General features: G+C 41.0%; 1 protein-coding gene across 1 annotated transcript in view; it reads left to right on the plus strand.

The window, feature by feature from the left end:
• Positions 1-22,564, plus strand: part of Csnk1g1 (casein kinase 1 gamma 1) — a 150,864-nt gene that overhangs the window by 3,828 nt on the left and 124,472 nt on the right. The window contains exon 2 of the mRNA XM_023712654.1: positions 18,224-18,272. The gene's annotated coding sequence lies outside the window, so the exon portion shown is untranslated. The remainder of the gene's footprint in view (positions 1-18,223; positions 18,273-22,564) is intronic.

Consider the following 22,564-nt stretch of genomic DNA (forward strand, 5'->3'; position numbering starts at 1 on the left):
GGCCGTGTCCCAGTGGGGACTTTTCATCTGAGTCTGGTGATCTGGATTAGCAACTAAAGGCAAGGAATTTATTTTTACTCCTTTGGATTCTTGGTTTTTTTTTAGTACAGGGTCTACAGGGTCTCACTACATAGATCGGACTCCTAGTGATTCTCCTGTTTTCAGCCTCCCAAGTGCTGGGATTACAGGCCCGCACCACCACGTCCAGTCTCAATTGCCATCTCGGCACGCCCTGGTGGCGGGGCCGGCACAGCACACTGGGGATCGAACCCTGGTCCCTGCATCTGCCTGAACATGGCGTTTTAGTCTGCTGAGCTATCTGGCCGGCCTTCCTTTGGATTCTTATATTTAGGTTGGTCGTTTACTAGTATTATGCATAGACTATGGTGTTTTTTTAATGTGTTCTTGTGAATTTAGTATTGCATTACAGGAAAGGAAAAAATTTTGTCCTGTGTGCTGCAGTAATCCATCCACTGACAAACATGTCAGTAAAACAGATCCATATTCTATTTCAAAATGGAAACAAAACTTTTGTAAATAAGGAGGGGAAGAGGGGTTGAAAGGAGAGTAGAGGAATGGGAAAAAAAGAATCAAGATATGTACAGGTACACTATGATGAATATGCTCAATGTGTGTACCTAAAATGTACCAATAAACTTAATTTTTCAAGAAAGGTTCTGTTAATATGGTATGGATGCACAAGAGTACCAGTAGAGACTCTGCGGCCTTCGGTGTGGCACAGGCGCTCCCTTTATGGGTACGGGCCTCTGTTGTGCAACTAGTTTTACTTATTTCTGTACCTCTTCCTTCTCACGTGCTGCCTTAAAGCTGTTTATGGGAGGGACAGGATGAGGGGAAAGGCCTCTCTGGGGACAGCCCTCTATCTCTGATCAGATTTTGGGCAGTGGTCATTCTTACGTCACCGGAAGAGACACTGGATCCCTGCCTTTTGCTTTCTCATCTGAACCCTTTCGTGAGTCAGTGCCTGAGCTTGTGAAACCACCCTCATTTCCTTCTCTGTGGAGGAGGTGCTTTGAAATAGTAGGCACCTGCCCCTCGCGACTTAAGCCCAGTCCCCTTCATGAACCTTGCCGTGGGGGGCAGGACTGCAGTAGGTATCGTAAAATGCACATCTGGCTGATTGTGACAGCCACAAGTTGGTTTTTGGTCTTTTTAAAAATTTTCCTGGGTTTTTTTTGGTTGAATTGCTTTTTTAGGGGAGGTTTATTTTTTGTTTTTGGTGCTGAGGACCGAACCCAGGGCTTCCAGCTTGCTAGGCAAGCATTCTACTGCTGAGCCAAATCCCCAGGCCCATAATTGGAATGTCTATAGCTTTGAAGTAAAAACTACAGCATGACAGATTACAATGACTTGTGTCTTAAGTTAGCTGCCCATGGAAATTAATGAACATCCTGAAATAGTTACAGGAGAATATGAATGAGGCGAGAGTCAAGGTGCCTTGGTAATTGTCAACCAAGGATAGCAAAGGGGAACCAGCCTATTTAAAATGGTGGTGGTATTCATTTTATTACATAAGTAATGTAATAAAAACACTAAAATTAAAGGAAACTTAGAATTGCAGTACCCTGACACTTTATTTTCAGTTCCTCAAGTTCCTTTATAGGTACAGTAAACCTAAATTTTTTTGTAATAATGTCATAAATAAATTTTTGTATTTTCTAGAGCCATGTTTTAAAAAATTAGGGCTATTAAGGAATTTTAAACATCTTAGAAACGGCTAAAAAAAAAAAAAAGCGGGGCATGGTGGCATATGCCTGTAAACCCAGCACCTAGGAAGCTGAGGCAGGAGAATCAGTGTGAGTTGGAGCCTCAGCTGTGTAGTGAATTCAAGGTCAGCCTGAACTGCCTGAGGAGACCCTGCCTCAAAAAACTAAAGCAAAACACTGTTTATTGCCAGTATAGTTGATTTATTTACAGTAATAAAAGAAGCTATCCTTAAAAGAACTCTTACTACTATTAACCATCTAAAAATGATGGATTCATGGTGTGGGACCTTAAAAAATTATGGCTAATTATGGCTAAAAATGGCTTTGGAAAAAAAGAAATGAAAAAGCGGAAATGACTGCCCACACATCGAGTGCCTTCTGTGGAAGGGTGTCTTCTGTTCCAGGTGACTTGATCTTCAGTGCTTAGGTATCCATGGGACTCAGGAGACAAGAGTAGTAGTTAGGGAATTAGAGAGAAAGACCAGAGATCCACCTTTATAAAATGGAAATCCTTAAAAGATCTAGTAATTAACCCTCTTCAAAAGGGGAGTCAGGGAGTAAAAATAAAAGCCTAGCAAAGAGGCTTTTGGTCTCAACCATGGCTGTGAAAAGACAAAGCAGTTTGTTCTTAACAGTTATAATTAGAACAAGCCCTTGTTGAGGTTTGGGACCCCACTTTGTGTAATGAAAAAAAAAAAAAAAAACACCTCAGGCTAAGACTTGTTTTAAGTAATTAAGCTTGGTTTGGTGCCCAGGCAGAGCTAAGAGTGATTTCAGATTGTTTCTGGAGGAATATTCCCCTCAAAGGCATCAGAATTGCCAGTGATAATATTCTAGACAGCCTGAGCTCCATGTTAAAAAAAGAAAATCACAGAGGACATGAGGAACTAGGTCACCACAAGCTCAGCAGATCGCCACAGTCACACTCACACGGCTTCAGGTGCTGTCATTACCGGGTACCGAATATCAAGTAAGCGTATTTACTGTGTCTGAACAAACAAGTGGGAGAGGAAAACGTAAGCCTCCAGAATAAAAGATTATCTGAAATAATCATACTCCATCAGTGAAACAGTATAATACTGAAATGATAAACTCAAGGGCAGACTTAACAGCACATTAGACAAATTGAAAAGGGAGTTCTGAAGAAAGACATTGAGACTGCTATACAGGAAGACAAAATACAGAAGATGCTGGACTGAAAGGACTGAAAAGTTGGCATTTACGATAAGTTCCCCTCAGAGGTGCCCATGTGATAATCCCTACACATTCAGTGTTACCTTTAAGGCAGAGGTGACCTGGGCCGTGTGATGAATGATCTTGCGATCCTCAGTAGGCCGTGGAAAAATGAACGATGTGTGGGGTTGGGAGTGGAGCTCTGTAGGGAGTTCTTGGATGTTCAGGGTCCTGGGTTTGATGCTAAGCATGGGGTGGGGTGGGGGCGGGGGCAGAGTTGTAGAAAGCATGTGGGATGGGCGAGGAAAACCTCAGTGCAGTAGAAATACGGTAGAATTAAGGCCCAGTGTGTCAGGGGGCACTGTGAATGGAAACGGATTAATGTCTTGGTTTTATTTTTTCAAATTGTTTTTGCAGTACTGGGGCTTAAATTCAGGACCTCGCACATGCTAGGCAAGCACTTTACCACTCTACACTTTCTCAGTTTTATTCAGGATCTCACTGATTTTCTCAGTCTGGCCTCAGACTTGCTGTCCTGCTACCTCGGCCTGTCCCTCGCCAGCTGGCATTATAGGTGTGGGGCACGTAGCAACACGAGCTAGGTAGCTGCTGTAAGGCCATGAACCATATGTAGTTATGATAACTAAGTATTGGGACAGGCGATTTGAAAAGAAAAGGATAAAAAGTGATACATCTGGCAGAATATAAACATGCAGGAGCCAAGTATGTGTGGATGGCTTTAGTCCCAGCACTTGGGGTTTGAGGCGGGAGTTAAAGGCCAACCTGAGCTTTGTGGTGAGCTCAAAGCCACCCTGAACTACACAGCAAGACCCTGCCTCAGACAACACACGCACACACATACACATGCACAAAGGAATTGGTATACTTATATTCAGCTTCCATATCATTTACTTGAAATATGTAGGACCAGACATGTTTCAGATTTCAAAATTTTTCAGTTTTTGAAACTTGCATATATGTAGCAAAGTACTATTTTGGAAGTGGGACTCAAAGCAACGCTTCTGTTTTAACTTTGTCATACATATTGATCACATTACATTCATCATGGGGAATCTGTTCTTGTACTTACTATAGCTTTTTTTGTTTTGTTTTGAGACAGGGTCTCATTGTGTCTTTTGGGCTGTCTTTGAACTCACTACATATAGCCAAGGTTGGCCTTAACACAAGCAGTCTTCCTGCCTCAGACTCCCAAGTGCTAGGATTATGGGCATGTGCCACCGAGCCGGTTTTGTCTTGATTTTTTTTTTTTCCCCAGTTCTCCTCCCTTGTTTCCATTTTTTCCCTGCTACTCTTTTTTCCTTTTTGGTCCCTTCTCTTCCCCTCCCATTTCCTTTTTCCCCATCCCATTTGAGCATGTTCTTCCTGTTTCCCGGCTTCTCTCCTAATTATGCTCCTTATTCACCCTTGGGGTTCTCACACCAGAACGTATGGTATTTAAACTTAAGATTATGATCTCGAGATGCATCCACCTTCCTACAAATGACTCAAGTTTATCTTTCTTTATGGTGGAGTAATAGTCCATGACCTGTAAATAGCACATTTTCTTTATCCATTTGTTTATTGATGGACATTTTGGCTGTTTCCAAGATTTAGCTGTTCTAAGTTGCACTGCTGTAAAGATGGGTGTGCATATATTGTATCAGTGTGGTGTGATACTTTTAACTCTTTTGGGAAAATAGGAAAACAGCTGGTTTAAATGGAACCTCTGGTTTTGGTTTTTTGAAGACTCTCCATACTGATTTTTTTTTTTAAAGTTTATTTATTTATTGTGTGTGTGTGTGTGTGTGTGTGTGTGTGTGTGGCCAGCTCAGCCCACCAGGGGGCGCGGCTGGCTGGCATGTGGTGCTGGGGGATTGAACCGCGGTCCCTGATGCTTTGCGAAGCTTGTTCCAAGTAGGTGCTTTAGACCACTGAGCCATCTCGCCAGCCCCATCCATACTGATTTTTATAGTGCTTATACCAGTCTACACTCCCCACAATGGAAAAGGATTCTTTTTTCCCCACAGCCCCACCAGCATTTGTTACTGGTTGATTTCTTGATGATAGCTATTCTTCCTGGAGGTGTACACTCGGTGTTTTAATTTACATTTCTTGAATGACCAGTGATGTAGAGCTTTCTTTCTTATATTTATTTGCTATTTTTAATTATTTGTCTGAGAGTTGTGTATTCACTTCAGATGCCTGTGTTTGGATTGGATCTGTAAGTTGGAGGGGGGCCCACGTTTTTGAGTTCCTTATGTATTCTAGATGTTAGTCATTCAAGGAGTGATGGGTGAAAAGAGTTTCTCGCTCTATGGCTTGTCTTTTTACTTCACTGGCGGTTTCTTCTGCCATGCAAAAGCTTTTTCTTTTTTTTTTTGGCGGAACTAGGGATTGAACTCAGGTCCTTGCGCTTGCCAGGGAAGCACTTATTCCACTGCACCATCTCCCTGGCCCCAAGCTTTTTCAATTTGATGTGATCCCACTTGCTGATTCTTTGTAACATTTCTTGTCTGATTGGGGTTTCCTTCCTGCAGTGCTTGCCTACACTACATCTTCCAAAGTTTTACCTATTTATTGTTTCTGTTATTATATTTAGATCTTTGACCCATTTCAATATTAGTTTAATGCATGATGAGAATTACAGGTGTAGGTTCAATTTTTGTAATGTGGAAAGCCATTTTTCCCAGCACCATTTTTTTTCTCCCAGTACCATTTATTAAAGAGGCCTTCTTCTAGTAAAGGCGGTTGGCCCCTTTGTGGTGCTAGCGTATGAACCCAGAGCTTCATACATATTTGGCAGGCACCTTGCCACTGAGCTACATCTGAGCTCTTTGTATTATCTTGAGACAGTCTTGCTAGATTGTCCAGGCTGGTGTTGAACTTACGATTCTTCTGCCTCATCCTCCTGGGTAGCTGGGGTTACAGGTGGGGTCTAAATTTGTTTCATGTATACCTTCACCACATAAACTGAAGATAATCTTACTCAATATTTTTAGTGTGCTGCTGTGTTGACTGTAACCTGTCACTTAAAATCATGAGGAATTTTCTACTTGTAGTGTCATGTCAGTGCTCAGAAAGTTTCAGATTTTGGAGGTTTGGATTCTAGATTTTCTGATTGTTGGTGCTCAGCCTATAATAAAATAGATTTCAGGGTAGGAAGCATTTCTAGAAGTAACAGTAGTATCTTTGTTTCAGATGGGAATTTATTTCTGCTGCTGGGTAGAGATATCAGTAATAGCAGAAGACAAACCTTAAACCAACCAAATTCTATGTATACAATCCAGCACTTTGGGCAAGCTGAGGCATGAAGGCTGCAAGTTTGAACCCAGCTAGAGTAATTTAACAACTTACACGCTGTCTCAATAAAAAGTGGGAATTTACCTCATTGAGAAGGCCCTAATTATGGAGGTTTCTTTTTGTTGCCAAGGTCCCAGTTTTCTGTTTCTTGGCTGTCGACTTCAGCACGTGGAGAATGGGTGAGGGTGTTGGGTGGCGCCAGTGCAAGCTGTTGTGCCACCCAGCAAAGTGGGTTCATGGAAAGCCTGCCTAGCAACTTCTTTGGCCCTAGCTGCAAGCCAGTTGGGAAATGTATTTTAGGGTAGCACATTGCTGCCCAGAATACAACTAGACTTCCCTTAGTGAGGAAAGAGGAGAGACTAGTTGTTGGGGAGACCACCAGCAGACTGCTGTATTATGTAGCTATAAAAGTTTCACTTTACAAGGAGGATATTAGAATTGTAAAGTGATATCACATCATGCAAATTAAACATATATAAACCACAAATAACTGTAAGAATAAGTGTACAAATTTACTCTCTTAATCGGAGTGTTTAACATTGAAAGAACATAGTGAGCTTGAATTGCTGGGTGAATATGGAACAGATGAGCATTGGGTGGTGCTTGCCCCTGATCCCAGCACATGGGAGGCTGAGGCAGGAGGATCACAAGTTAAGACCAGCCTGGGCAACTTACCAAGTCCCTGTTTTGAAAAACCACACCAGCAGAATAACTTTTTTTTTTTTTCCATAGGGAATTGAACTCATGACCTCATGGTTGCCAGGCAGTCGCTGCACCACTGAGCTATATCCCCGGCCCAAAACACTACTCATTTTGAAGAACCAGTAACATAGTTACTACCATATTGTGCTTTGTGGAATGCAAAATTTCAAATGTGGCCCTGTAGTTCAAGTCTTTTCTTGTGTTTAATCCCTAGCTCCATAAAAATAACTTTTTTTTTTTTTTTTTTTTTTTTTTTTTTGGTAGTACCAGGGATTGAACTCAGGACCTTGTGCTTGCCAGGCAAGCACTTATTCCACTGAGCTATCTCCCCAACCCAAGAATTTTTTTTCCCTCATAATGCAAGAGATAATTATTCAACAATCTTAAAGTTCCCTTGAAAATCTCAATAACTTCATGATATTTTTCTGCTTGGTACCAGGAATTGAACTCAGGCTCTTGGGCTGGCCAAACAGCTTAGTGGATTAAAGCACCTGCTAGCAGGCACTGGGGCCAGGGGTTTGACCCCCGGGCCTGCCATGCTGGCCCTGCCCCTGGGGTACACTGAGGCAATTGAGACTGGGCATGGTAGCACACACCTGTAATCCCGGCTCTTGGGAGGCAGTAAACAGGTGGATCACTAGAAGTCTGATCTAGTAGTGAAACCCTGAATATCCTATAGATCCTTCCCTAAAAATACAAAAAAGAAAAAAATAAATAAATAATAAAAAATGAAAAAAAAAAAAGAACTCAGGATTTCATGCTTGTGAGGCAGGCACTGCGCCAGTGAGCTAAGTCCCTGGCCCTGCAACTTCATGATGATGTATGCTAAATTCCTGCTTAGTTCTTTTAAAGAGTTGTTCTAAAAATACTGTTTAACTTGAAGCTGGAAAAATCATAATAGAGGTTTAATAATACATAAAACTGATTGTTAATGAAAGTGTAATGTTAAAATTTATTATGATGAGGGCTGGCAAGATAGCTCAGTGGACTAAGTGCTTAGGCAAACGCAGGGATTGGGGTTCAATCCCCAGCACCACAGGCTCTGCCAGCCCCACCCCCGGTGGGGTGAACTGGCCAATGAAACCGGGTGTGGTGGTGCACACCTGTAATCCCAGAGCTGGGGAGGCTCGGACAGGAGGACTAGTATGAGTCTGAGCTGCATAGTGAGACTCTGTACCGAATATATTTTTTAAAAAATTATGCTGATGGAATGCATCCTTTATAATTCCCAGCACCAAAGAAACAAGGTATTTAGAGGTGTAACTGAGTGTTTCTTGGGCATAGCATATAATCACATTTCATAAATATTTTGTGAGAGCTTGAGAGGAATGTGCATGCTCTAGGTGCTGAAGGCAGTGTTTAGTGAAGAGAGGGACAGAGCCTCAGAGCTCAGTCAGTACTGGCAGCAGCTCCTTCCTCGTTACTGTTAGCATGAAAGACTCTGGTTTGGCTTCTGACCGCTGCCACCTGTGCTGCTGCCACTCCACTTTCCTTTGGTTTAACCCTGACCACTTAATTACACTTTAGTCACATGAAACCAGTGGCTGTGACCCTTCAGTGTGTATCAAAGTCATCTCAGGGGTTTGTTAAAACACAGTTTACTGAGACTAAGCCCTGAATTTACACTTCACAAGCTAGTGGATGATGTCCACACTGCTGACAGTGCCTGAGAACCACACACTGGAGATTATGCCCCCTCGGCTCCCCCCTTCGTAGTCGCCAGTTCTTTTCCCTGCGACCCATTATTTTTTCCTCCTTACATCAGCATGTTCAGGATAGAACCATAATTCATGTATCTCACTGCCAACTGACTCTGATTTAATGAAATAAATTTGTTGGTTATTTTATTAAGTCAGTAGTTAAAATAGTATTAATTTTTGTATTTGGGCAGGAATTATTCAAATTTAAGCAACTAAATTCAGTCCATTTATAAAGTTGTTATTAATTTTATTATTAAAACAATGAAAGCCATTAGATGTGTTTCTAGCACCAGTAGTACAAGCTACCAGGCGGGCCAGTCGTGCAGGCACCGCCAGTGCTACAGGCCAGTCGGAGCGCACTAAACATTCTTGTTCCCGTCTCTTCTGGGAATATATTTTTCCTTGTTTCTTTTTTCTCTTTTTGTTAAGCAGAATTGCTCTCTTCCTGCTTTAGCCACTTGACTGGATTACAGGCATGTGCCATGTGCCTAGTTTCTGCAAAATGTTTTTAAATATTTTTAACCACCAAGTTGTTAGATCTACATTTTTATGATTACTTGCATTCCCAAATGCTTTTTTTTTTTTTTTTTTTTTTAATTTAGTACAGGGTCTCACTATACAGCTTGTAGTGATCCTCCTGTCTCAGCCTCCCTAGTGCTGGTACTATAGGTGTGCACTGCCATGCCCAGTTTCAGCGGCCACCAGCATACGCAGATTCCAGGGGCTGGTGCGGCATGTGTGGGTCCTTGCACTTGCCAGGCAGGTGCTTGGCCTGCTGAGCAATCTCCTCAGCCTCTCAAATACTTCTTGCGTATCTGTCATAGCCTTCATCATACTAGGTATCCATTATGCCCCAAACTTTATACCCCTAAACAAATCAGAAAATACTAAGTTTTGGTAAGAATGTGGAGGAATTGGGACTCTTCTATATTGCTGGTGGGAATATAAAATAGTACAATCAATATAGAAAAGTTGACAGTTTCTCAAAAGGTTAAACGGAATGATCGTATGACCCAGTAATTTCACTCCTAGGTGTATATCCAGAATTGGAAACAAGAGTCTCAGATTGTTGTAGATCATGTTCATAACATCATTATTCTCATAGCCAAAAGGTAGAAGCAACCCAAATATCCATGGAAAGATAAAGGATAAGCAAAATGTCGTGTATACATCCAGCAGAATACTGTTCAGCTGTGGGGGGAGGAAACTGGCACATGCCGTGACGTGAACCTTGACACATAAGCATTGAGCTTGGTGAATAAGTCAAACAGACAAATACTGTATGGTCCCCCTTACGTGAGGTAACAAAACAGGCTAATTCATAGTGACAGTAAAGGTTATAGGGACTGAAGGTGTGAGGAAAGGAAGTTGTTGTTTAATAGGTACATGATGCTGGGGAAGAGGTTTCGCACATAGAGAATGGTGGTAATTACACAGTATAGTATGGATGTATTTAGTGACATCGAATTGTGCATTTACAGGTGGTTAAAATAGTTAATATTGTGATCATACATTTTACCACCATAAGCAAATAAAAATTAGCCTATGACTGGAAAAATTTTATCATAAATCTTTGGTGAGCTTTCATTTTTTGCATCGCATATTTTTGTGGGTTCTAATTTTTTTGAGTATCATGTTCTAAATGATCCAAAAAATAAAATGTATGTTTGAGAAAGTTTATATTTATAAAATATATAAAAGAAAATTTTACCCAGAAAGTCGACAGATTCTAAGCATTGTGTGTAATTTGCATCTTCTCAATACTGCAAATCTTTGGATTACTTAGATTTATTTATAGGAATAGAATTAAACCTGTGAGTTTCCTGTATAACTGTTATTAGCCATTGAGTGAATTTTCTCTTTAATAAAAGTTAGGTTATATTGGCTACAAATGTTTTCCAGCTTGTTATAGCTGTATGACTTATTTTCGGACTCATAGTGATCCTCTGTTTACAGCTTCCCAAGGACTGGGATTACAGGCGCGCGCCGGCACACCCAGTCTCAATCACCATCTCAGTGCGCCCCAGGGGCAGGGCCAGCACAGCAGGCCAGGGGATCGAACTCCAGGCCCCTGCATCTGCCTAAGCAGGTGCTTTAATCCGCTGAGCTATTTGGCCGGCCCTTTATGACTTATTTTAATCTGTATTTTCATCTTAAGTTATCTTAAAATGTATTTTAAAAAATCAGGGACATAGATAAGCAAGTAGCATGTATCATGACTGCTGTGGATTTCGTGGGCTTAAGTGAGAACTATGCAGAGTGCTGTGTAAGTTTTTTGTCTGTTGTAGTTTTGTTGTTGTGTAGTTTCCTTATAATTAGAAGAAGGGAAGTGTGAGGGATAAGGTCTAGTAAATTGAGGGTACTCATTAAGTAAATGTTAATTGAAAACAGTCAAGTGAATTAAACACTTGTTTACTTTAGGCACAGTGTGTGACGCTACAGGTACGTAAGACAACAGCCCCAGTTAGTATGACGGACGAATACCTGAACTCTTACGTATTCATGCATCATGAATTACTGAGCAAATACAGTACTGTGTTAGATCCTGTGTTGGCAGCAAAGGTACAGTGACAGCCAAAATATTCGCACCTATGTTGAAAGAGTTTATAGGCATGTCATAAGCAAATTTTATATTCTCTCTATTTCTGAAATTCTGAAACAGCTAGAAAAAGAGCAAAAATAGCAGTAGGTTGATTGACAAAATTGGGAGAACTCAAGCCATGCTATAGTTTCTATATGAATCGAATAGTCTCTTAAGAAACAAACACACAAAAAAATCTGTTGAATAAAATCTGAATCTTGGTATCCTTCTGCAAGTATAATTAGGGAAACAAAAACCCAAAATAATACTGTGCTCTCTTGGCTTAGCCTAAGGTAGATCAAAGCAAGTAATCTGGGGAATGTGCTTTTTGGTAATAATCTGTTAAAGTACATAAATGATTTCAGTAGTTCAAGCTCTGCTGGTTCCATTGCTTTAGCTTTAAGTTAAAGTACTCATTTCAAGCTCCTTAGTGTGCGCATAGAAAATCGTGCCCTTTTGTTTCCCTCCTGAGATGTAATTGCTGGCGTTTCTTTATTCCCTCCACAGAACGGTAGCTCATGTTAAGGCTGAGTGTGCAATCTGAAAGTAAAGCTGGATTTTCTAGCTCTCTACTGTCTGTTCTAGGACTGTTGCTCGGTTGTAGACAACATGCCCACCACAGTGAAGAACCTGAGTTTGTTGTTCAGCAACTCAAAAACAAAAACACTTAGCATAAAAGTAAAATTGTTTGCCTTGTAGCTGTGATTAGAGACAGGGTCTGCTTCGTAGTGCGGGCTAGCTTTGAACTCAGGTGATCTTTTTTTTTTTTTTTTTTTTGCGGAACCGGGGATTGAACTCAGGCCCTTGTGCTTGCCAGGGAAGCACTTATTCCACTGAGCCTTGAACTCACTATGTAGCCCAGGCTGGCTTCAAACTCAGGTGATCTTCCTGCCTCACCCTCCTGAGTTCTGAGATCATAGGCATGTGCTGCCACACCAAGGTAAAATTCATTTTTGACCTATCATGTGTAAAAGTTTTTTGCTTTTTGTTTTCATTTTTTGTGTGGTTGGTGGTGGTTGGCTGAACAGGGTCTCAGCGTGAAGTTCCGGCTGGGTTTGAACTCACTACGTAGCCCAGGTTGATCTGGAACTCAGCACTCCTCCTGTCTTAGCCTCCCAAATCCTGGGATTACAGGCATGTACCACCACACCAGCTAAGTTGTTTTCTTGAGCTGGGTGTGATGTTACGTTTGTTGTCCCAGCTACTCAGAAGTCTGACGCAGGATTGCTTGAGGTATGGGGTTAAAGTGAACCTGTGCAATATAGCAAGATCCTCTTTTTTTTCTTGTATGCGGATGTGATACACCACTTGGGTTTGAGTCCTAGTACAGTCAGTCAGTCAGTCAGTCCAAGATGTAGAGACTTTGATTCATGTTGAATGAGTGAGGTGAAGCGGATGCTACCAGGATGAGACATGTATAAAATGAGTAGGAACATGCTTGAGTTTGAGCTTTCTCCCTGCCATTCTTACCTGTCTAGGGTCAGGCCAAATTGACCTGTCCAAACCTTATTTCTCTCATGTGTAAAGTGAGAATAATTGATACTTCTCACATGGGAACTCTCCTGGATAGGAATACAGCGGGCGCTCCAAAGATGCTGGCTCTCAACAACTGTAAAAAGTCAGATGCATGAAAAGAAAACTTTAGAGACATGAATTAAACCCTGAAATTAAAATACTTAAAGGTGTTACTGTGAAGCTGTCAAACTCTTTATTTAAGATAGTTTTGAGTATAGTTCTCTCCTGTTTTAATTTGTTATAGAAATGTTGAGATAACTTACGATTCTGGGGCTATAGTTTTTCTTAGTGTAAGCCATTATAGTATGAGAATAATGCAGGACTAACAGTTCATGCAACATACAGTTCTTTGTTTTTTTTTGCCATTAGCTTCCCACCCATACATCCTCCAAATGATAACATTTAGTTCTGTTTATTGAAAATAATGATATGCTGATCATGTGTACATGGGTGGAATTCAAAGAGAAACCTGCTGCAGTGAGTCTGAGCGGGAGAATGTAGCTGTAGCCTTACACCGAGGAAAGTGAAATATGATTGAAGGATGCTTAGTTTCATGTTCTATTATTCTTAAAATACTTTTATTTTGCTTTGTTACTCCTTAGTTGTAAAAGATGACTATAAGAAGTGTACACTGTTTCTGATATCATAGAAACTGGAAAGACCAAGAGTCCTGATGCTAAATCTTGTTTGTGTTTGTTGAGACTAAGCCAGTGTCGGTGTTAGGCTTTCAAGGCGCTTTTCACTGAACTTCGCTGTGTCATTGTCCTTCCTTTAGTGCAGTAGAGGCAGCCATGTGTATACCAGCCAGGAGCCCGTGGTGACTGTATGTGATGTATTGTGGCCTTTACCCTTTATTACAAACTCACCTGTTCATCACATAAATGCTTTTATTATCTCAGTGTAAAACAGCAGTTTTTGGGCTAGATATTCTCTTAGATATTCCTTCGATAGTCTCTTTTGAATCTGAAATTGAGACGGAATTATCTCTTGAATAAGAAACATAATTGAATTAAATTTATCTGGTTAGCAATACTAGTGCTATTCTGAACTTCTCTATAGAAAGCATATTATTTCTTTTTTCTTTTTCTTTTTTGGCAGAACCGGGTTTGAACTCAGGCCCTTGTGCTTGCCAGGCAAGTGCTTATTCTATTGAGCCATCTCCCCAGCCCAGAAAGCATATTATTTCAGACTGACTTCATATTAAGACTTTATTGCTAAGGTAAAAATAATCTACCTTTGTTTTAAGCAATTTGTTTTGTGAATTCTCATTCTTGGTTTAATCTTTAAAAGCCAAGTTTCAATTTGGAAGACTTCATTTGTATGTTGCTTTCTGTGTTTGAGAGCGAGTCTTACAGCACAGCCCAGGCCAGCCTCCACTTGCTGTTAGCCTGTGTGAGCCTCAAACGTGCGATCCTTCTGCCTCGGCCTCCTGAGTGTTTACGTTTGATTTCGTGTGACATCAGGTTTCACTCTGTTGCCAGGCTGGTCTCAAACTTCTGGGTGCAAGTGGTCCTGCGCTGTTCTCCTCCTGGGTGACTACGCTATACCTGTGCACCACTGGGCTTTTCTTTCAGAACTAGAGGAAAGGTCTAAATTGCCCAGCCCGTGCTGGCATCTGTGATCCTCCTGCCTCAGCCTTCCAGAATGCTACAGTTGTATAGCATGTAGCACAATGCCTAGCGAGTGCTAAGTTTTTAAAAAATATTTGCCAACAAGTATAAACTGGAAATTTTATTAAAATTTCTTAAAACCCCACAGATGGGGCTGGGGAGATGGCTCGGTCAAATAAGTGCTTGGCTGGCAAGTGCAAGGGCCTCAGTTCAATCCCTGGTTCCACCAAAAAATAAAAAAATTAAATTTTTTTTTAAAAGTCCACAGATGTCATGACATGTGCCTACATACACACACACACACACACACACACACACACACACTTTTTCTTTCTTTTTTTTTTTGTCTTTTTAAGACAGGGTCTCACTATATACATAATTCAGGCTGGCTCTAACCCCACTCTTAGTCTAGGCTGGCCTTGATCTCTCGGTGATATTCCTGCCTCAGTCTCAGGAGTTAGAGGCATGTGTCACCATGCCCAGTCTAGGCTTACATTCTTATGTGGCAGATACTCAGCAAGAGGAGAGGAATAGCCCTGCCCTGTAGGTGGGTGTGTTAGTAACTTTTTCTGTTACTGAGACAAAATACTTCACACCCACAGTTAAAGAAGGAAAGCTTTATGTGGCTGACAGTTTCTAGTGGTTTCAGTCCATAGCAGGCTGGCTCCGAGACAGGGCAGTGTGGCAGAAGCGAAACAGTTCGTGGAAGGCAGAAGACAGCAAAAGCAAGCAAGCAAGGGGCAAGACAAGGTTCTTTCTGTCCCTTACATTGTATCCAGGCTACTACTGGGAATTAGGGCAGTGCCCATCCAATCAGTGGACTGATTTATTAATACCCACCCTTAACGGTAGCATTGCACCCGAGTCACACACACTAGATCTGGCCCCCTCTGAAACAACCCCACCTGTGCCTGCCTGAGGCTTTGGGGTAACTCCTGGACATAAGACCTGACAGTGGAATTCCCACTGTCACTTTACCACTGTACAGTTTCCCAGTAGTCATCACTCACTACACTGCATTGAATAGCTGATCTTCCTTAGCATTGTGACCTTGCTAATGAGTTTATAATGAGGCTTGCACAGGGCTGCGGAGATAGCTCAGTGGTATAAGCACCTGCCTGACAAGCGCAAGCTCCATGTTCAGTCCCCAGTACTGAAGGAAAAAAAGAATCATGCAGTGAGGCTTACTAGGTGCTGTTTCAGTGGAATTATCTTGGGGAAAAAGAAAACCTGAGCTCGATATGGTGGCACACTTCCATAATCGTAGCATTCTGCAGAGCTGGGCCAGGAAGATTGCAAGCTGTAGCCCAACCTGGGTAACTTATTAAGGAGGCTCCATCTCAAGATTTAAAAGAGATAGTGATGTAGCTTGTGTGAAAGACCTGAGTTCAGTCCCTGATAGTGCGAAAATGTATGTATGTGTGAATGGCTGGATAGACAGATAATCCCTGGTAGTGCAAAAATGGATGGGTGGCTGAACAATCAGAACAAGAATAGCTGATTAACAATGGTTGATACATTATCTACTTTTTATCATCAGATCTGTTGCTCAGCTTAACAGATATAGTTATGTAAGATTGGACATATGACTGACTATTACGCCTTGCTTTCAGGAAACCTTAAATTTTTGTTCTTATCTCTGTTTTTCTTCTCTTACCTTTTTAAAAATTTTATTTTAAAGAGAGCATAGTAATAATTGATACATTAGAAATGGTACGTAATTAGAGGACCAAGATGACAGGCATTCAAGCAGGGCTTTTGAATTACGCCTAGATGCAGGCATCAGCATACAGAGTTAGTTGAGGTGAAAATTCTACATACTAACTGCTGTTTTCAAAAAAACTGATGGAAATTCTTAGTACAAGATGGCTTCCTAGCCATCCTGTATATATACTCACATATTTTCACCCTACTTTTTTTCCTATCTCTTCTCCTTTCTCTCCTCTTCATTGTTTAATCCTCAAGTTCTATTTCTTTTAGTTTTACTATATCTGTTACACCTTTCAGTTTTTATTTCTTCTTTTGGGTTCTTACAGTAGGGAGACAATATGATATTTACACATGTGGGTCTGGTTTATTTTACTTATGAGTATAACCTCTAGTTGCATCCACTTAACCTACTATTTTCCTTTTGTGCTTTTGTTTGTTAAAAGAAGTACTATTTGTTTTGTATTTGTAACAAATATAAGAATATAAAGACATAAATCCAGTTAACTTTGAAACAAGCATATAATAATTAAAAATTGTAAGACTACTTATCATCTCAAAGGACTATTCTAAATATTCACAGGTGCTACACAGAATACTTTTGGACAAAATGATTTGTTTTCAATATTCTCAGGATGTCAGATTTTTATCCTGTGAGAGTACTTTTTATTAATAGTTGGATAATATATATAATGTGAAAAGGCTAAGTGTAACTAATTTTATGAAGTAGAAAGAAGTCAGCTCACAGTCCAGCACACAAGAAGCTGGGTTAAACCAAAATTGGTTTTAGTTTTGCTGTACTGAGGACCTAAGCCAAGACTTTACCACTGAGCTATATCCCTAACCCTGGCTGAAACCAAATTTAATCCAGTTTTTAGTAAATTTGAATCTGGATGCCTCTATAAAGATGATTTTATAGGGCCGAGGAGATGGCTCAGTGGGATAAGTGCTTCCCTAGCAAGTGCAAGGGCCTGAGTTTAATCCCCGGTTCTGCCCCAAAAAATAAATAAATAAAATAAAGATGATATTATAGATTCACATTTATGCACAGTAGCATAAGCCCTTTACCCTTAACCACCCACCCAGTACATTAGTAACAGCAGTGAAAACTTTATCAGAATGATGAAAATCAGATAACAGCCCTTACTGTAGGCCACAAATTTTGAGAAATGCCCAGTAATATAACTTCTGCAAGATGGAAAGAAAATTACCTGTAACTCTAACTCACAAGAGTACCATATGCAGCTGTTACAACTACATAAAATTCAAAAACCCCTACTAACATTGACAGGGAGAGGAAGGTTAGTTGGTGTGTGGTTCAGTTTTGTGTTGTGGCCAAATCTCCCCCAGTCACAGGCGAAGGAGATTTAGCCGTGAGGCCCAGAGGCAAGAGAGGTGGTCGGCAGTCATAGATCCTTTCTGTGGCTATGGAGCTGTTGCTTACGGCATAGCCCCCTGCACATTCCTGTCAAGTGCTGTAATATACGAGCTTACTAGGAGAGTTGGATTAATGGTGAGTTTGAGATTGAGTTTTTTCGGATAGATGTGCTTTACATAGCTGAATTATGTGATAAACTATGTTTCAACGAAAGTCTTTTATTTATTTAATTTTATTTTTTCAAACCAAATTGGTAGGACAGTTTGAATAATTAACACATTGCATACATTCTTCCTAGTGGTTATTTGCTGTACAAGATGCGGACATGATATCCTGTTTACAAACACTATTAGAACAAATCTCTCTATTCATTAAGAGAATGTAACTATATATCTATCCTAACCACTTTGAGTACACAGATACCAAATGGACATTCACCTGTATCCCCTTTTTTGTTTAGTTCCGTTATTTGAATATTATAGGTGTGTTAACTCAGCAAAATATTCTAAAAGAGTCCAGTAGCCCATAATAGTATTGGGTCTTCTGCTTCACTGGCAATGTTAGAAATTGTTGACCTGAGTCCCCCACAGCTCAACATAACAGCATGGCCTTACTTCTTATACTTCGTAGTCTTTTCTTTTAATCCAAAAATGTGATGCTATCAAGAAATTTTGCCACAAAAAGGGGGCAGAGATATGCTGATCAAGTAATAAAAGTCATTCCGTGTGGGAACAGAGGAAACTACATTTCTCAGGGAAAGGAAAATCACACCGCCTAAGAAAAGAACTGTGAACATACTTAAAAATCATCACACACGTTTTTTGTTTCAGGAGGACAGTTGGGAGGCCCGAGTGCATGTGATTCCATGAAGCTGAACGGGTAAGTGAGCAGCACGTAGGGTTCTGTGGCACGGTGGCGGAGGCAGGGAGCAAGCTCAGGCTCGACCAGCGCTGGCTGCCCAGTCGGTGGGCGTCGCTTCCCTGAGCCCCTGCAGAGGACTGATTGGTTTTCCTGAGTCAGGTGCATCTAGGGTGGCTCCACTGGCCAGGGCACACGACGCCCTGAGTCGATCTTTTGAAACATACAAATGCCTTTTATAAGCCTGTGTCTCTTTAAGTGTCAGTGTCACCTCCCTGCCTAAAAGGATTCTCCTTACTCTCAGTAATCGATAAGATGTACTGAGTAATAGACTCTGCTAGTGTGCTACCTCTGCTGGCTGTAGTGCCCTGCCTGCCTGGTCTTCCTTCACAGGATGCCTTTTTGGGGGATGGGGGAGACCTGGAATTGAAACAAGAAGCTTGCGTGGAGCTACATCTCCAGCACTTTGAGCTATCTATTTATTTATTTATTTATTTATTTATTTATTTATTTATTTTTGAGTCATGCTGTCACTGAGTTGCCCCACCTGGGCTCTAACTTGCAGTTCTCCTGCCTCAGCCTCCTGTAGTGCTGGGATTATAGGCATGGGTCACCAGGCTCAGCAAAAGCCCTTCTGTGTACGACGCAGGCTCTCTTTCCCCCGTCTACCTCCTGGCAAGCTCGGCTCTTTGGCATCCCTGAAGATGCTATTTGAAAATGTCTTCTCATAAAGGCCTTGCTGCCCTTTTTGTAAAGCTCTCCCTCTGCCTTACCCAGAATTTGTATTTCTGCTGTTCTCTGTGTACTTTGCACTCTGGCCCCAGTGTGTAATACTTTTATTCTTAGGTTCTAAAACATAAGATCTATGCACAGAGGGACCACATGTGTCGCACTCATTGTTACGGCTTTAGTGACTGTCCCTTTCAGGGCCCCGTTGGAGCCACTACCTAAATGTTTGCTGATTCCACTACAGATACTTCCCTCTTTCTTTCTTTCTTTCTTTCTTTCTTTCTTTCTTTCTTTCTTTCTTTCTTTCTTTCTCTTTCTTTCTTTCTTTCTTTCTTTCTTTTTTTATTTTAGGGAAGGGTCTACAGGGTGTTCAGGGTCTCACTACTAGATCGGACTCATAATAATGATCCGCCTGTTTACAGCCTCCCAAGAGCTGGGATTACAGGCACATGGCACCACACCCAGTCTCAGTTACCTTCTCAGGGGCTGGGCCATCACAGCAGGCCTGGGGATAGAACCCCCAGCCCCTGCGCCTGCTTGCAGGCACTTTAATCCGCTGAGCATATTTGGCTGGCCCTACAGACGTTTTCAATATGGATGTTGGTGCTTTTTCTTTTTGAGATCTGGCAGATTCAAACTCCTGAAGAAATTGCTGTCAGTATGAAAGGTTCATTTGTACAGAAGTAATATGAAAAATAGTATGTGTGTGTGTATCATTTTCTTTAAAAAAATTTTTTTTTTCTTTTCTAGTACAAGGTATAGTATGATTTGGGCATTTCTTTTCCCATTGGAGAAAACAAATAAAATTGAGGGAAGCTAATTATCAAGACAGAGAAGGAAAATGCAGATTTTTTTTAGCTTTGGTTTGAAATCTCACCAATTTTGTGCCTGTATTGAATATGCTGTGTTTCTTCATGGCTTTTAATACTGATTTTTTTGTGTGTGTGTTCTTTATACGTTCTGGATATTAATCCTCTCAGAAGAGTAGCTAGGAAAGATTTTCCCCCTATTCTGCGGGCTGTCTCTTCACTCTGTTGGTTGTTTCCCTAGTGCTACAGACTGTCAGATTTGATGGTGTCCCGTTGGTTGATGCTTGCTGTTATTTCCTATATGCTATTGAAGTTCCTATGCAGGAAGTCTCTGCCTGTTCCTATGATTTAGTTTTCCCTGTGTTTTCTTGTAGCATTGTCACAGTTGCAGGCCTTGCAGTTAGGTCTTTGATCCATTTTGAGTTGATTTTGTGTAAGGTAAGAGAGTGATTTAGTTTCAGTCTTCCTTATGTGGGTATTCATTATCCTGAACTGTTTGTTAAAGAGGCTTTTTTCTCAGTGTGTGTTTTTGGCCCCTTTGCTTTGTCCAGTGTCAGGTGGTCATAGTTCTGTGGGTTTGTTTCTGTGGCCTCTGTTCTGTATGTCTGTTTTTGTGCCCGTGATTTTTTTTTTTTTTTATTTGTTTGTTTCTGTGGCTTTGTAATAAATGTTTTGGACGGAGTGGTTTTGTTGGAGACAGGGTCTATGTAGTTGAGACTGGCTTTGAACTTACTTTGTAGTCCAGGATAACCTCAAATTCAGGCAATCATCTTGTGTCGGCCTCCCAAATCCCGGGATTACAGGTGTATGCACCACGCCTATCTTGTGTAATTTGGAATAAGTTATTATGATGCCTCCAGCCTTGCTATTTTTGCTCAGGATTGCTTTGGCTATTCTGGGACTTTTGTGTTTCCATGTGAACTTCAGGGCTTTTGGGGGGGGGGCACTGTGAATCCTGCCATTGAAATTTGATAGAGATTACATTGGATCTATGGATGGCTTTCAGTAACAGGGCTACTTAAAAAATACTGATTTGCTGATGTATGAACATTTTTTTTTCTATTTCTATTGTCTTTGATTTCTTTCTTCAGTGTTCTGCAATTTCCATTGTGGAAATCTTTTACCTTCTTGATTTGGTTGATTTCTAAGTTAATATTTTTTAAGGCTATCATGGTGTTATTTTTCTGATTTCTTTCTCAGCTGGTTTATCATTGGAATATAGGGAATCTCTCAATTTTTATTTTATTTATTTTTTTGTTTTGTTTTGGTTTTGTAGCAGAAATCAAACTCAGGGACCTCGTGTTTGCCATGCAGACACTGTGCCATTGAGCTTTATCCCCTTCATGTTTTTTAAATTTGTCAGCTCTAAAAGTCTTTGGCGGAGTTTTTAGTGTCTCCTGAGTATACAACCATATCATCTGCAAATAAGGATAATTTGATTGTTTTCCTTTCCTATTTATGTTCTTTTGATTTCTTGCTCCTGTCTAATTGCTCTGAATAAAATTTCACTCCTTAAGAAAGTAGACATCCTGTTTTGTCTTGATTTTAGAGGAGATGCTTTCCATTTTTCCCCATTTTGTGTTTTATTTGTTTGCTTGTTTTAGATAGGATCTTGCTGTGTTTTTTAACCTGATCTTCAGCTTGAGATCCTCCTGCCCCAAGACCTGGGATCACAGAGGTATGCTACTACGCCTCGCTCTAGCTATTTTTTCTTTTTTTAATGTGCATTCTTGATATCTTTTGCCATACTTTATGGCGGTTTGTGTCTCAGTTTCCCCTCAAAACCCTGTACAGCCATTGGTAGAGCTTTTTCAGCGTGGGCTAGATCTAGACCGTGTGGTGATTCGTGGTGCTGCACTGGGATTAAGGATGAGGGATCACTAACTCAGTACTGATTGGCTTGGCGCTGCCCTGCCCCTGGGAGCCTAGGTACAGATAAGGGACGGGAGGAGGCTGGTCCTAACCACTGCTGGTGCTATTGCTGCCTTTTGCCTGCCATGGGTCTTTCAGCTCCGCGATGCCCCCTGGCTAGGCTGCCCTGCATTGGAGCCGGCTGACTGTGGGCTAAAGCTGCTGAAAACCAGCCAGGTAAACCTTTCCTCCTTTAACATGGAGTGCTAGGTATTTCATCTCAGTAATGAGAAAAGAAACTGAGACACCATAGTTGGAAAGTTTTCTGTACACTGATTTGTTGCCCCATATGCACTGTCTGCTAATTTCTCTCATCAGGTAGCTGTCAGATGACCTTCTCTTGCTCTCTCACCTTTCTTTAGGTTTCTCAGAGTACATCAGCATGTGTTACCATTTTGTCCTCAAGATCTGAGACCCTTCCTTCACACTGATCATTTCTGTTGGTCATGTATTCAGTGTAACTTTAGCTCTAGACACTTTTTCATGGAGTTTTCTTGTTTGATAAATTGTAGTTCAGGCTGGCCTTGAATTCACCCTGTAGTCCACACTGACCTTAAACTGGAACTGATCTTCCTGCCTCAGCCTCCAATGTTTTGAATACTTTTGATCAGCTCTTCTAATTTTTGTTTAACCACATCAGTTTGTTAGTTCTACTATCTTTTTGGTTATATCATACTTGCCTGCTTGTGCTGTTTTTATTAAATTAATTAGCCAATTAATTAATTTTTGAGATAGAGTCTCACTATGTAGTTCAGGCTGACTTTGAACTCAACTATGTAGCCCAGGCTAGCTTTGAACTCATGGCAGTCCTCCCCTCCTCAGCCTACTGAGTGCTGGAATTACAGGTGTGGGCCAGCCTATCCA

The sequence above is a fragment of the Octodon degus genome, unplaced genomic scaffold (assembly GCF_000260255.1).
Source record: "Octodon degus isolate 3935 unplaced genomic scaffold, OctDeg1.0 scaffold00026, whole genome shotgun sequence".
NCBI classification, from domain to species: Eukaryota; Metazoa; Chordata; class Mammalia; order Rodentia; family Octodontidae; genus Octodon; species Octodon degus.